This window comes from Balaenoptera ricei, chromosome 14 (genome assembly GCF_028023285.1).
Source record: "Balaenoptera ricei isolate mBalRic1 chromosome 14, mBalRic1.hap2, whole genome shotgun sequence".
In the NCBI taxonomy this organism is placed as follows: Eukaryota; Metazoa; Chordata; class Mammalia; order Artiodactyla; family Balaenopteridae; genus Balaenoptera; species Balaenoptera ricei.
The window spans coordinates 78329532-78343234 of NC_082652.1; positions in this window are offsets into that span (position 1 = coordinate 78329532).

The window sequence follows — 13703 nt, forward strand, 5'->3', positions numbered from 1 at the left end:
TCTTCGGCATAACCTGTGCCCTCACACACCTGTACGGTCACTTTCTGACTGAGCTCTGGTTTGGTGAAGACCAGCAGGAGTGACCCGTGGCGGACAGCCTGCCCTTTAATCCTTAATCTCTGCTAAAATAGGCTGTTGCAACAATAATGGACCTCATCCTGTTGAAATCAGTGAAGTGAAAGAAAAAAAAATTTACAGGATACTTTCTAAAAACATTATTCTCTGGTGCCCTTTAATAAACTCTTTTTTAAGAAAAATAAGTTTTTCTTCCCTGAACTAAAGGTGGAATTTCAAAATGTTGGGTCAAAACTTTATTATTTTATCATCTTTCTGGGGTTCTGTAGTTGGTTAATAGAAACTTTTAAAAGCTCCGTAATGTGGCTAAGCTTTTCGGTAATCCTTTGAACATGCCTGACATTCTGAAATAAACTTCACAAAGACAGGTAAGAACCCAGACACAGTTCAGCCAGTGCCATTTGATTGTGGCTCGTTAGAAAGTATGACCTCTTTTGGCCTTTTAGAGGCTACTGGTCTTTATCAAATGGAAATGATGGGAGTTAATGCTGGATCGATGTTCTTTTATCTGGAGTCTCAGTTGCAGCCTCGATGTCTGGAACGAGAACCAGGCCTGTATCTGGGCAGACAAAACTAGCACTGCGATGTGGCAGTGGATTCACCGGCTAGGACCTCTTGCTGGGAGCTTCTGTATGCCTCTGGGACACACATTTCTCACGTGGTTGAGCAACTGCTTTTCCACTTCACGACAGCTTAGAAACCTCGAGGTGAAGGTGTCTGGTGGACACTGGCCAAGCAAGGGTACCCACTGAGAAGGGAGAAGACCAAGTATAAAAAACAGTGGAAGAGGGCTTCCCTGGTGGCGCAGTGGTTGGGAATCCGCCTGCCGGTGCGGGGGACACGGGTTCGTGCCCCGGTCCGGGAAGATCCCACGTGCCGCGGAGCAGCTGGGCCCGTGAGCCACAACTACTGAGCCTGTGCGTCTGGAGCCTGTGCTCCACAACGGGAGAGGCCGTGACGGTGAGAGGCCCGCGCACCGTGATGAGGGGTGGCCCCCGCTTGCCGCAACTGGAGAGAGCCCTTGCACAGAAACGAGGACCCAACACAGCCAAAAATAAATAAATAAATTTATAAAAAAAAAAACAAAACAGTGGAAGGATTTCAAGACACCACCTAGTGGAGGGACAGACAGCCCATGTCTCAGTTCACAAAGGCCTCAGTGATAACACAAGGACACTTACACAGAAGCTAAATGGTGTTTGCTATACTGTATTTTAAGATCCATTTAGGTTTCTATCAGAAACTGGAAATTTTCTACTGTGGAATTAAGCTTCAGTTTTTTAAAAAGGTTAGCGGATTTCCCAACCCACAGGTCTCAGTCCTGCCTTTTTCCCTTTGACAATGAATGTGTCAGTCCTATGCAGATGCTAGACACACACACACCCTGAAACGACCAGATAGTGGGCTCTAAACTCCTCTATAAAATTTTTGCCACTGTCCCCAGCAAGCAAGCCTGGGCAGATGAAACATTCTTGTGAAGTGGAAGGAGTCTGACTTCTAAGTAAGCCGGGCAGAAGAATCTTTCAATAAAGAGAAGCAAGCCTGGCCTCTGCGCTATTGAAAACTCCCCAGGTGACTCATGCGGCCAGGGTTGAAGACCACTGAGAAATGTCCGCACAGATTAGTCGGGAGGAAATGTGATTAGGATGCTTGATTGTTCACATCTTCCATTTCGTCTTCATGAAGTCATTTGCAGATTGCATGGTAGGAAAAAGCCAGACATGCACCGTTTCTATGTGCTACCCTCTCCCCTCCATTTCCCACACCCAACTGATGCTAGCCATCTCGATTAGCGGTCTCCCGGTTTCTGCTTCAGTACCTCGTCTTACTAAGTAGCCTTTGGCCCAGCGCACTGGTTGGTCTGTTTAGTCTCATCCTGAAAATCCAGGCGGAGATCCATCCATCCCCACTCTGTGGGTTCAGCAGTTCCCTTAGTTTCCCATGAGAGGCATGGGGACGGGGGGTGGAAAGAGGATCTGGAGTCACCGTGGTTTAAGCCTTGCCTCCACCTACTAGACATGTAGCTTGTAACTGATGAGACTCAGTTTCCTTACGTCCAGAATGAGTGTCCAGGGGGGTGAAGGATTTGTTAGATGCTTGGTTTTCATCAAACAGGGCTTTACGCTTTCTTCCTCAAGATCACTGGAGTTTGACCACTTAGAATTTGTTTATTTTTTAAGCTCCCAAATCCTCTTGAACATCCTTCCCTATCATTTTTGGCCGTGAATTCTACCTACATTTTCTCTGGATTTTAAATCTGCTTCCCTGCATTGTTGCAGACATATCAATGATAGGGACATTTGCCCCCAGAGCCTTTGCTTTTAGCCACATGAACCTTCAGGAAGATGTAGGAGAGGGGAAGGCCCTTTGCCACGTGATCTTGGTGGCGAAGCCTTCTGTTGTAGAGTTTTCTCTGGGCTTCTTCCCCTTCAATCCTCACCCAAACACTATCCACTACATGCCTCTTGTCAGGTGTAATCGTCTCCCCACAGGTGTTTAGCTTTTGCCATATGGCAGGAATTTTTTGGAACAATTTAGAGCAGTTTTAGGTCCACAGAAAAATTGAGTAGAAAGTACTAGACGTTCCTCCCTGCCCCACAAACGCACAACCTCCCCTACTATCAAAGCCCCTACTATCAAAGCCAGCATGGTAGTATATTTGTTACATTTATGAACCTACATTACACGAAGTTATCACCCAAATTCCATAGTTTACATCAGGGCTCACTGTTTTGGTTTTTTTTAAATTTTATTTAATTTATTTTTTTATACAGCAGGTTCTTATTACTTATCCATTTTATACATATTAGTGTATACATGTCAATCCCAATCTCCCAATTCATCCCACCACCACCTCCCGCCCTCCACTTTCCCGCTTTGGGGTCCATACGTTTGTTCTCTACATCTGTGTCTCTACAGGGGTCACTCTTGGCGTTGTACATCTTACGAGTTTTGACAAATGTGTCATGACATGTATTCACCATTGTGGTATCATACAGAATAGTTTTACTACCCTAAAAATCTTCTGCCTATTCATCCATCCCTCCCCCCACCTCTAGCAACATCTGATCTTGGTCCTGTCTCCATAGTTTTGCCTTTTACAGAATGTAAAACAAGCAACACCACAAAACAAAAAAGAAAATCCTCTGGACACCCTCTCTACTCCACTCCTAAATGTTCTTTGGTTCTCTCAGGTGCTCTGGGGCCCCAGGTGGCCTCTCTGGGATCTCATGCCTTGAGGACATAGCTCCTAAACGAATATGCAAACAGTAGTAACTAATAGGGGCTTATTGTCTACCTCTCAGGAGTATTTACATTTTAGTCATGAATTTGTGAAAAAGCTCAAGGCCTTACATGTGGGGTCATTACGGATGCCCGAATAGCTGAGATAGAAAAATCAGAGGTTTGGAGGAGTGGGAGTTCCCCAAGTCTTTGGCATCACACTTTTGCTTTGGTTACATGGCAGGGATTATGTCTGAGCTGATGCAGCCCTTGCACAGCTGCTCATGCCCACGACCTGCTGAAAACGGATTTATGCAAAATGCCTGCCACCAACCCACCCTGCTGCCATACACACGCCCACATGTGTGCAGGTAAGTGGCTTTTGATGGATTAGCTAGTTTAAAATTTCGGTCTGAAATTGGTTAAATAAAAAAATCAAAGTAACAAGTTTGTATCACTCAGGCAAGTGATATGAACTTACAAAATGAGAATCCCAGCGGGACTCTGACAGCTAAAATGTAAAAGGGAGATTAAGAGGAAACTTGAAAAACAGCCGAAGATAGAACGATCCAGGAGAAACTGTGTGGGAGTGGAGTGCCACACAGATGCTCTAGTTCTTCCCTGCTCTAAGCTGGGCGCCCTGGGTCCGCAGGAGCCGCACCAGGTCCCCTCCAGCGCCCTGCTGGGTTTTCCCATCAGAAAGGCCTCTCACTTGAACCCAGGCCCTGTGGCCACGACAGATGTGACAGGATGTCTGCCACCAGAACCTAAGCTCTTGGAGCCTCCACTGCACCTTAGACCACATTCTCCTTCCCTCCGTCACTATTTCCAGCTTTTGCCGAGTGGGGAGTTAGGAAGAGGAGGAAGAAGAGGCCAGCAGTGCGAAGGAAGCAGCTAGAGTAGGCCTAGAGTTCTGCATTTCTAACTTGAGTTTCTATATTACTTTTTCTAAGTTTGCCTTCCTCAGTGGTTTTCAGTCCCGGCCACCCATTAGGACCACATGGGCACTTTGAAGAATCAGGGTTTCCAGGTCCTGTCCCACACCGTTTTGAAAGAGAGTCCTTGCAGGTGGGACCCGATGCTGCCGTTTTAAAGCTCCCAGGTGACTCCAGTGAGCAGCTGGGGCCTCGCTGGCTTGAGAGCAGCTTCCTTACCCTGCATGGGACGGGGTGTCCACGAAGCAGGTCAAGAGTTCCTCTTGCGGAGGATCTTTCTAGGGCACGAGATCCCTGCATCCCAGCCCTCTCAGCTGCCAGAACGTCTGGAACCTGATTTACCCACCTGGCCTTTACCATGGGGCAAATGCCTTTCCCGGAGAGCAGCCTTCTTCGCCCACCTCCTCCTTGGAGCAATCTCACCAAATTCCTCCCTGCCTACAGCAGTCGACATCTGGGAGGGGTACTTGGGGCAGTGTATGGAGAAACTGGGGGCCGGGGTGGGGGGCGGGAGGTGGGCACTTTGTTCCCTACCTGTATAGGAGTCCCTAAGTCAGTGCTTCCCAAACCTTGACTCTGCATAGGAATCGCCTGGGCATCTTGTTAGAATGCAGATTCTGATTCAGGAGGCCGGGGGTAGGGTCTGAAATTCTGCGTTTCTAACAAGCTCCTAGGTGGTGCTGATGCCGCCAGTTGGAATAGCAAGGCTCTAGGTTGCTACTTCCCTCCACCTCTTTCTTGGAAGTTTTTGGGGTTTGGACCAACTGGGTTAGGTGGCTTCAAACGTTAGGGGACCAGGAATGACGGGGCCTGGCATCCTTACTCAGGGTAGGAAGAGACTATATCGATTCGGCTCAGACGAGGCTGCAGGCGTGATGCTGCTCTAGACTAGCGCCCAGGTGAGGTGTGTCCTCTCTGGACCTGGTGACAGAGCTGTGACCTCATCCACAGAAAATCAACCTTGACCTCCAGGCAACATGGAAGGATAGCACCGCCTCCCATGCCCTCTGTGACTGCCCGTGTAAGGCCGCCATCTGCGCTCACACTGACCTGATTGTACTGGAATCACCTGCTCTCACCTCTCCCTCCAGCACGAGCCAGTTCCTACCCTGCCTGTTTCCTTAAAAGCTCCAGGAGACATTATAGGAGGCAATGTACATAAAAGTCTCGAGCTGAGAGTGGGTGCTCAATAAATACATTTGTTGGGTGAATGTGAATAAAATAAGTTGCTCGAATATTCTGCTCAATATTTCCAAAGCACCAGCAGCAGAATGCAGTGGTGTCATTTAACAGGAAATATTCAGCAGGGCCCCATGCTGCGATCATCTCCGTGATAGCTACCACTGAAAAGATTTCTTTGATTTCATTTCTTCCCCAAACACTGCCTTTCATTGCTGCTGAGTTTTCAGCCTCTTGCCATCTTCTCAGTGGTTCTTCATTCAGCCGTTTCCCCGGCAGAGGGATTAGGCAGGACCTGGCGACCCTCTGAAGAAGGCTGAAGCTATTTGCGTCTCTAACCACAAGGAAATGACTACTGACAGCTCCAAGTAAAGCAGAAATATTAAGAATGACGAGTGAAGTTCCTGTACCAGAAAATGGAACATTAATAAAAAGTATTAAAAGCCAGAGCATAGCAATAAATTGTAGGTTTTGAAAGCATATTTAAAGTCTGCATGAAACTCGTTTGCCTTTGTCCCTTGGAATTTGCAAAAGTACACTAGGTTTCGATTAGCTGGTTCAGAATTCTTTGACTATGATGGGTCAATATATTACACTTCTAATTTCCTTATATTATTGTCCCCCAGAAACACTGGCTCCATCTCCATTTAAAAATTCTGTGAAAAGACAAGTAAGTTGCACATTTAGGGATTGATTATCCTGTCTGTAAATGGGCCAAACATTTGAATTTTTCTGCTGCCTGCTTCTGGCTAATGTATGCAAATGAAGAAAAATGAAGGGAGATGAAACTCAAGTCAATATATTTTGTACTCATTCAAAGTTCTGGTGGGAAAAATGTGGGCAGTGAAGAATTCCAAGGTTACTGTCTGTTGCTCGTCAACTCAAGGCATCCAGTTTATCTATGGTGGACACAAACCTTTTCTTGCATCCATGGTTGGGTGACATCTGTGACATGCATACTTGATGTGAATCTGTTATAGCTGAAGACTTCACATGAGCACAACAATAATAAATATTATTATCTTTTGTTTCTCTTTTTTTAAAGATTTTTTTGATGTGGACCATTTTTAAAGTCTTTATTGAATTTGTTACAATATTGCTTCTCTTTTATGTCTTGGTTTTTTGGCCATGAGGCATGTGGGATCTTAGCTCCCTGACCAGGGATCAAACCCACACCCCCTGCATTAGAAGGCAAAGTCTGAACCACTGGACCGCTAGGGAAGTCCATGCTTCATTTTGTTTTTATTGAAGTATAGTTGCTGTACAATATTATATGTTACAGGTGTATAATATAGTGTTCACAATTTTTAAACATTATAATCTCCATTTATAGTTATTGTAAAATATTTACTATATTTCCTGTGTTGTACATTATGTCCTTGTAGCTTATTTTATACCGTTTGTATGTCTTAGTCCTTTACCCCTGTATTGCCCCTCCCCCTTTGCTCTCCCCACTGGTAGCCACTAGTTTGCTCTGCATATCTATGAGTCTGCTTCTTTTTTTATTATTATTATATTCACTAGTTGGTTGTATTCGAAAAGATACATGTACCTCAACGTTCAGATATGGAAGCAACCTAAGTGTCTATCAACAGATGAATGGGTAAAGAAGATGTGATATATATATATATATATATATAGAGAGAGAGAGAGAGAGAGAGAGAGAGAGACAGACAGACAGACAATGGAATACTACTCAGCCATAAAAAAGAATGAAATTTCACCATTTACAGCAACATGGTTGTACTTGGAGGGCATTATGCTAAGTGAAATATCAGACAGAGAAAGACAAATACTGTATGATATCATTTACATGTGGAATCTAAATATTATTATTTTAAATTAAAAAATAAATCCTTCCACCATGTCCTATTTTTAGTGTCAATTATAATGCAAAGTTCCGTTGGTGATTTTAGTGGGACCTTGGGAATTAATAAGGGGTCAGCACTCAATAGGATTCACTGCTGGTCCCTGCAGTATATGAAAGTGAGACCTCTTTGTGGAATTTAAATATATTTTCACTTGCTGAGGGGTTTATTAAGTGACTTGTAGTAAACACCAAAGCTCTTGCTTTCTTGAGAAAAAATGAATATCCTTGTCAAAATGTCTAAATAGGGACTTCCCTGGTGGCTCAGTTGTTAAGAGCCCACCTGCCAATGCAGGGGACACGGGTTTGAGCCCTGGTCTGGGAAGATCCCACATGCCGTGGAGCAACTAAGCCCATGTGCCACAACTACTGAGGCCTGCGCTCTAGAGCCTGCGAGCTACAACAATTGAAGCCCGTGCGCCTAGAGCCCATGCTCTGCAACAAGAGAAGCCACCGCAATGAGAAGACCATACACCGCAGCGAAGAGTAGCCCCTGCTCTGCAACCAGAGAAAGCCTGCACGCAGCAACGAAGATCCAACTCAGCCAAAACAAAAAGAAAAAAGAAAAAGGTCTAAATAGGACATTAATAAATGTACTCCTTTAATTTCCAGTTTTGGACAAAGGCTAATGTTGTTAGCTATGACAAGTTTCAGTAGCTGAAATCAAATATAGAAATAAAATTTAAAAATAAATACAACAAAATAGCAACTCAGATATCTGTGGAGTATTACAATGAAGACATCAGAGATTCTCTGTCTCACTGACATTGAATTTGGTCCCTAAGAACGGTTTCCACCATCTTGGAACCAGAGAGAGCTACAAATATGAAATCACACTTGTGACTCCTCCTTCCCTTACGTATAATTTTTCACAGCTGCAGTGTGAGTGGAATTAGGGAAGTCTAGTTAACTTTTGCATAGAGAAGATCAGGGTTCCAGCAGAGTGATATTGAAGAAGGGCATATTTTGTTGGCGGGAAGGGAAGACCCGTTATGAAGTGCCATTTGGGACTGCTGATGCGATCTGAGAGCCTGGGGAGAATCTGCCAAAATGGGAAGAGGGTTGGACTTTGGTGGCACTGATTGTTCAGGATTTGAAGACTTTCCCCTCATTACCAGCACCTCTGCACCAAACACAAGTCTTGCTGGCCTGCTGGGCTCTTGGCCATAAGTAGGCAGTGCTGGTCTGGGGTACAGTTCCCCAGGGACCACAGGGATAGAGAGTGCTATATGGTAGGGAAATGGAAACAGGGTCTCTGCCTAAAAGCAGAGTTTCCCCCGTGTGAAAAACGAAAGGCTGGAAAAAGCTGCCACAACAGGTGACAAGGTTTCTGTTTTTTCATAGCTGATGTGCAGGGAGGAAGGTGGGAAGACAGAGACACATCCTTTTAAGAGGACCTGAGCTGAGCTGTTGCCTGATTCTGAAACATCCCTGAGGTTTTTGTAGGACCCAGTTCTGAATTGTTTGCTATGGAGATGTGGGGAGCCAGGAAAGACAGTAGCAGAACTAGGAGAGGCAGAGAGAAACTTCCCACAAAACAGGAGCCTAGAAAACAAAACTGGAAACTTGAACTCTAGGCAGAAAAATAAAATGTTGTGCAAATTTCATCAGGAAGATCAATTTCATCATTCATTCAACTTGAAATTAAAATAATATAACTAAATAAAAGTATTTTAAAACTCATTATGTTTAGGATCTTTAAATGCCCATGAAGAAAAATCATTCATAGACATTAACAAAATATGACAAAACAATAACCAACCATAAATGAATGAAGAACAGGAGTATATGAAAAATAAGCAATTGGAAATCTGAAAAATAAAAAATACATGGTGATTATAATTGAAAAACTCAATGGATAGGGTAAAATCTAGACTAGAAACAGGCAAAGAGTAAATGAAGATAATACTATACAACAGAATGAAGGCCAGAGAAACAGAGATTGAGAAAGAAACAGATAGACAGAAGCTAGATGGAGAGGCTCTAGCATGCACCAATAGAAATCCAAGAAAGCATCAAAGAGGAAATTTCAGAGCAGCATTATTTGAAGAACTTATAGGTAAGAAGAATAAAAGAAGAGTATCCCAGAACTGAATAAAGCTGTGGACTTCATATTAAAGGTATTCTCTATGTACTGGGAAAAATAAATAAAATTCAATCCACACATACACACATCTTGGTGAAACTGAAGAACATCAATGATAAACAGAAAATCTTTGGCCCTATCAGAGAGGAATGACCTGTTACCTATAAAGGAACAATTAGGTCGAAAGCCTGCTTCTCCTGAGCAGCAGTTGATTTTAGCAGTTAATGGGCAACGTGCTGGGGAAATATCTCTTAGCCTGGAATTCTGCTCAGCTTTAGTGTTGTACAAGTGTGGAGACAGATGCGTGACCTTCGTAGACAAAGACTAAGCTCACTACCCGTTGAGCCTCACAGAAGAGCCACTTAGCAAGAAGAAATCCAGACAGAAAAACAAATGGAATCAAGAAACAACAGCAAACACAGAAATAAACAAGCAATTGGTAGAAATCGGCTAACTCAATTAATTACTGATTACTAGAAGAAGAAAAATAAGCAAACTTTTGTGCATTTTATTCTTTTAAAGATGAAGTTCTGGATAATAATAAGAGGAAATAGGCATGAGTATATATCAGTTTCCCACTAGAATATCAGCACCCAAGAGACAGGATTTTGCTTCGCCTTCTGCTGTACCTCCAAACCTTAGCGCAGTGCCTGCCACACAGGGGGTGTTCAGTAAGTGTTTGTTGACTGAATGAATGAATGAATGAATGAGGTCGGGTAGAAGCAGACATTCAATGGGCAAGTATACTCAGGTTTTTGCCTTGTTCTCTAGGGGACAAGAGATACTGATAAAAATAAGGTGAATGCTAAAAGGATAGAAATGCCATCAAGAGTATCAGAAAAAAGAGAAGAAAACAAAGAGAATATAGAAAATTGTATTAGCCCAACAGAAGTTAGAGAAGAAGAAAGAGAAGAAAAGTAAAAGCTGATAATGAGAAACCAGAACGTAGAAATAAGTTCAAATGTATCAACACTAATCACAATAACTATAAATTGAATCAACCTACCTATTAAAGGACAGAGACCATCAAATTGGATTAAACCAAATGAACAACAAACCAAATCCAGAAATTTTCTAGAACAGTGAAAGGTTAAAAAGAAAAGTCTGGGAAATGATATTCAAGGCATATATTAATTGGCTGGAGCTTCTACAGTATTAATGACAAATAAAATAGAATTTAATTTTTTAAAAAGTTACTCAGGATAAAGAAAGACATTACATCATGCTAAAAATCAATCCACAAGGTACAGTAAGCATAATCTTGTATGCACGTAACATAAAACCCTGGCATATATAAAGTAAAAATTAAAAGAATCAGAAATCAACTAAAGCACAGTCAGCATGGAAGATTTTTAACACATCTTTATTAGAAAGTGCCAGATCAAGTAAACAATGATTAGATAGTGTATGGAAGATTTGTTCAACATGATGAAAAAAATTTTGACATAAGAAATACAGATATAGAGGTCTGCTTCCAGTAAAAATAGATAATATGTATCCTTTAAAGAACACATGAAAAATTAAGAATCACACATAAGGACACAGTTTTCAAACAAATTTCAATTTTTAAAAGCAATTAAATGAAAAATCAACTGAAAAATTTAACATACTTGGAAACTAAAGCAGGCACTCTTAAAGAACTCATGGTTTAAAGATAATTCCATGATGGAAGTGGTAAGATAGTTAGAATTGGATCTCAATAATAGAATCATACACTGATGATATAAAAATTAATGAATTTTAAAATTTAAGATTCTTAAAAGACAGCAGAGAAAACCCAAAGAACAGAGAAGAAAATCATAAAATCAAGGGAAAATTAATAAAATAGAAAACAAAGAAATAGTAGTTTTGTTTAAAGGTCTAAAGCAAATATGACACAAGTGAAGATTTGTTAAATCTGTCTGGTATATACATGAAGTATATATTATATTATTCTGTACTTTTCTATGTGATTGAAAGAGTAAAGTAAAATACTGGGCATGAGGGGCTGGAAAACGCTTTTGCCTAGATCACAATTTTGCCAGCGTTAAGTTTACTCCAGATTCTCAGGGGCAGAGTCTGATTTTGGCCATTGGCTCCTTACTTGACCTGCCTGGGCTTTAGCTTTTTGGCAAAGACATCAAGTTGCTGTTTTTATTACAGAGAAGGTGGCAGAAGAATGTCCCTAAATTACTGCACCCATCCTCCTGTAAGTAGAGCTGAGGGAGTTTATTTGCTAAAGCCATATGTACGCTGAAGTAGCTGTCATAAGCCTCTACAGGATTGCCTTCACGGGTTTTGTCTCTGTGCGTGAAAACATATGAGGGAATTAAAGGAACATGACGTTAGAATTTTAAGGTGGAAAGGGAACTCCTGTCTGTCCTCTCTCCCACGACAGGGAGGCCTTTTACAATGTCATGGAACAGTGTGTTCTGTGGAACAACGGAAAAAGCTCAACTCCTATTGAACAGAAGTCCCTGGGACTCTCACCCACTGCTTTTAGCTTCTAAAGCAACACATCAAAAGTTTACTCACTTCCAGATGACAACCCTTCAAGTGTTGGAAAACAACAATCTGGTCCCTCTTCAGACTTCCCTCCTGCTGGTAACACGTCCTCAGTTCCTTCAGAATGGAAAGAATCGAGCAATTCTTGAATACCTGTTATACATGCCAAGTGCCTTAGATAGAGGGTGTGATAATCTTCAAATTCCCTGTGATTATCTGCATCGCAGATAGGGAAACTGGGGCTCAGGGAATTGAAATAACTTAGCCTAAGATCCTAAGGTTAATAAAGCAGCAAATCTAGGCAAGTTTGACTAAGCCCCTGGGCTTTCTGCTCCTCTATGTTGTTTGTGAGATGTGTGGTCTTCGGAGGACCCTGCAAGCCCACCCTGCCTTCTCCTGCTCCCTGCGTGCTCAAACATGCACCCTGGGATGTGCTACTGAGAACTGGACATGACGTCATGACTTCTAATAGCCCGTTAGAATATTTTACCTTATTTGATCCTCTCTCCAAACCACTGAATATGTAAGAAAGGCATTAGCGCTCACATATTACAGATCAGGAAACTGAGGCTCAGTACAATGGATGCCCCCCTCCCTCCAAATCAACCAACCTTTAAGTGGAAGAATTGGGTGCAAACCCAAATCTTCACATTCAGCATCAGTCTTTCCCGTTGCTCAAGATGCCCACCCATGATCCAGAATCTCACCAGCATTAAGAACTGATCCACCCTAGTTAATCTGGGCTTAAGTACCATAATTGTTAATACATGGCCTAAAATGGCCTCAGCTCCTTTAGCAGCCTATATGACACTACTGCCTTATGCAGATTCTGTTAGGAAGTAGTCCCCCAAATCTCTTGTTTTACAAAAACTGCTGTGACATCACAGCTTCTCTTTGTGCAACTGAGTTTACATTGATCTTTGTGAAACTCCTGCTTTCCTCCATTCCAGTGGACTCTATTCCAAGCTCCTGCCCGGAAGAGTATTTTAGATTATCCCTGTGTCATCCAGTGCGGCAGATCCAATGTAGTTAGAACTGGGTAACCGGCACCCTTGACACGCCTCTGTTTGCTCTCACGGTGGATCTGTTGATGACTCTGGGGAAAACACACCACTGAGGACTGAGCCTGAGGGTGTGAGTTCCAAAAGCTCAGGGTCCTGAGGAAACACAGCTGCAGAGAAGGGAAATCAGTGTGTATTCAGATGCCACCACTGCACCATGACTGGGGTAACTGTGGGTGTGTGCCGGGAGGAGCAGCCCCCCTGGAGATATATCCTCTCTATACAGTGGGGGCAGGTTGATGGATCTGGGGGGAATGAGACACACGTGGAGACATTCCCCCATGTCCTCCTGACATAAAATCTTTCCCCTAGTTTATTACAGACCGTGCTCAAGGTCACAGTGAAGGTTATTCAATGCCAGTGCTTTTCCCCACCTTTGCCTCATTGGGGGAATTCGAGTTGCTTGGAAATATCCCATCGCAGCCGCCTGCCTTTGGAGCTTGCTCTCAACTGAAGTAGACCCCCTTCTCCAGCTCCACCCCACACTCAGCTTGCCTTTCTCTAATTGCCTAGCACTCTTTCCTTTCCCTGTCACCACGCTCTCCCAAACAGATGGTGTTTATAGACAGGAAAGAAACGGAAGTTATTCAGCTGCAAGGCTGGTAATCGATACCCAGAAACCGACCCTCTGAAGATGCCAGTCAGAGGAGGGTCCTCATGGACGCAGCCACTAAAACAGCTCAGAGCAGAGACGGATGAGCCTGGCCTGGGCTGTGTCCCGGGGAATGTATGACAGCCTCTTGTGCTTGTAGCCAGTTAAGTGGGATAAACATATGTGTTTCCTGCTGGCTTTT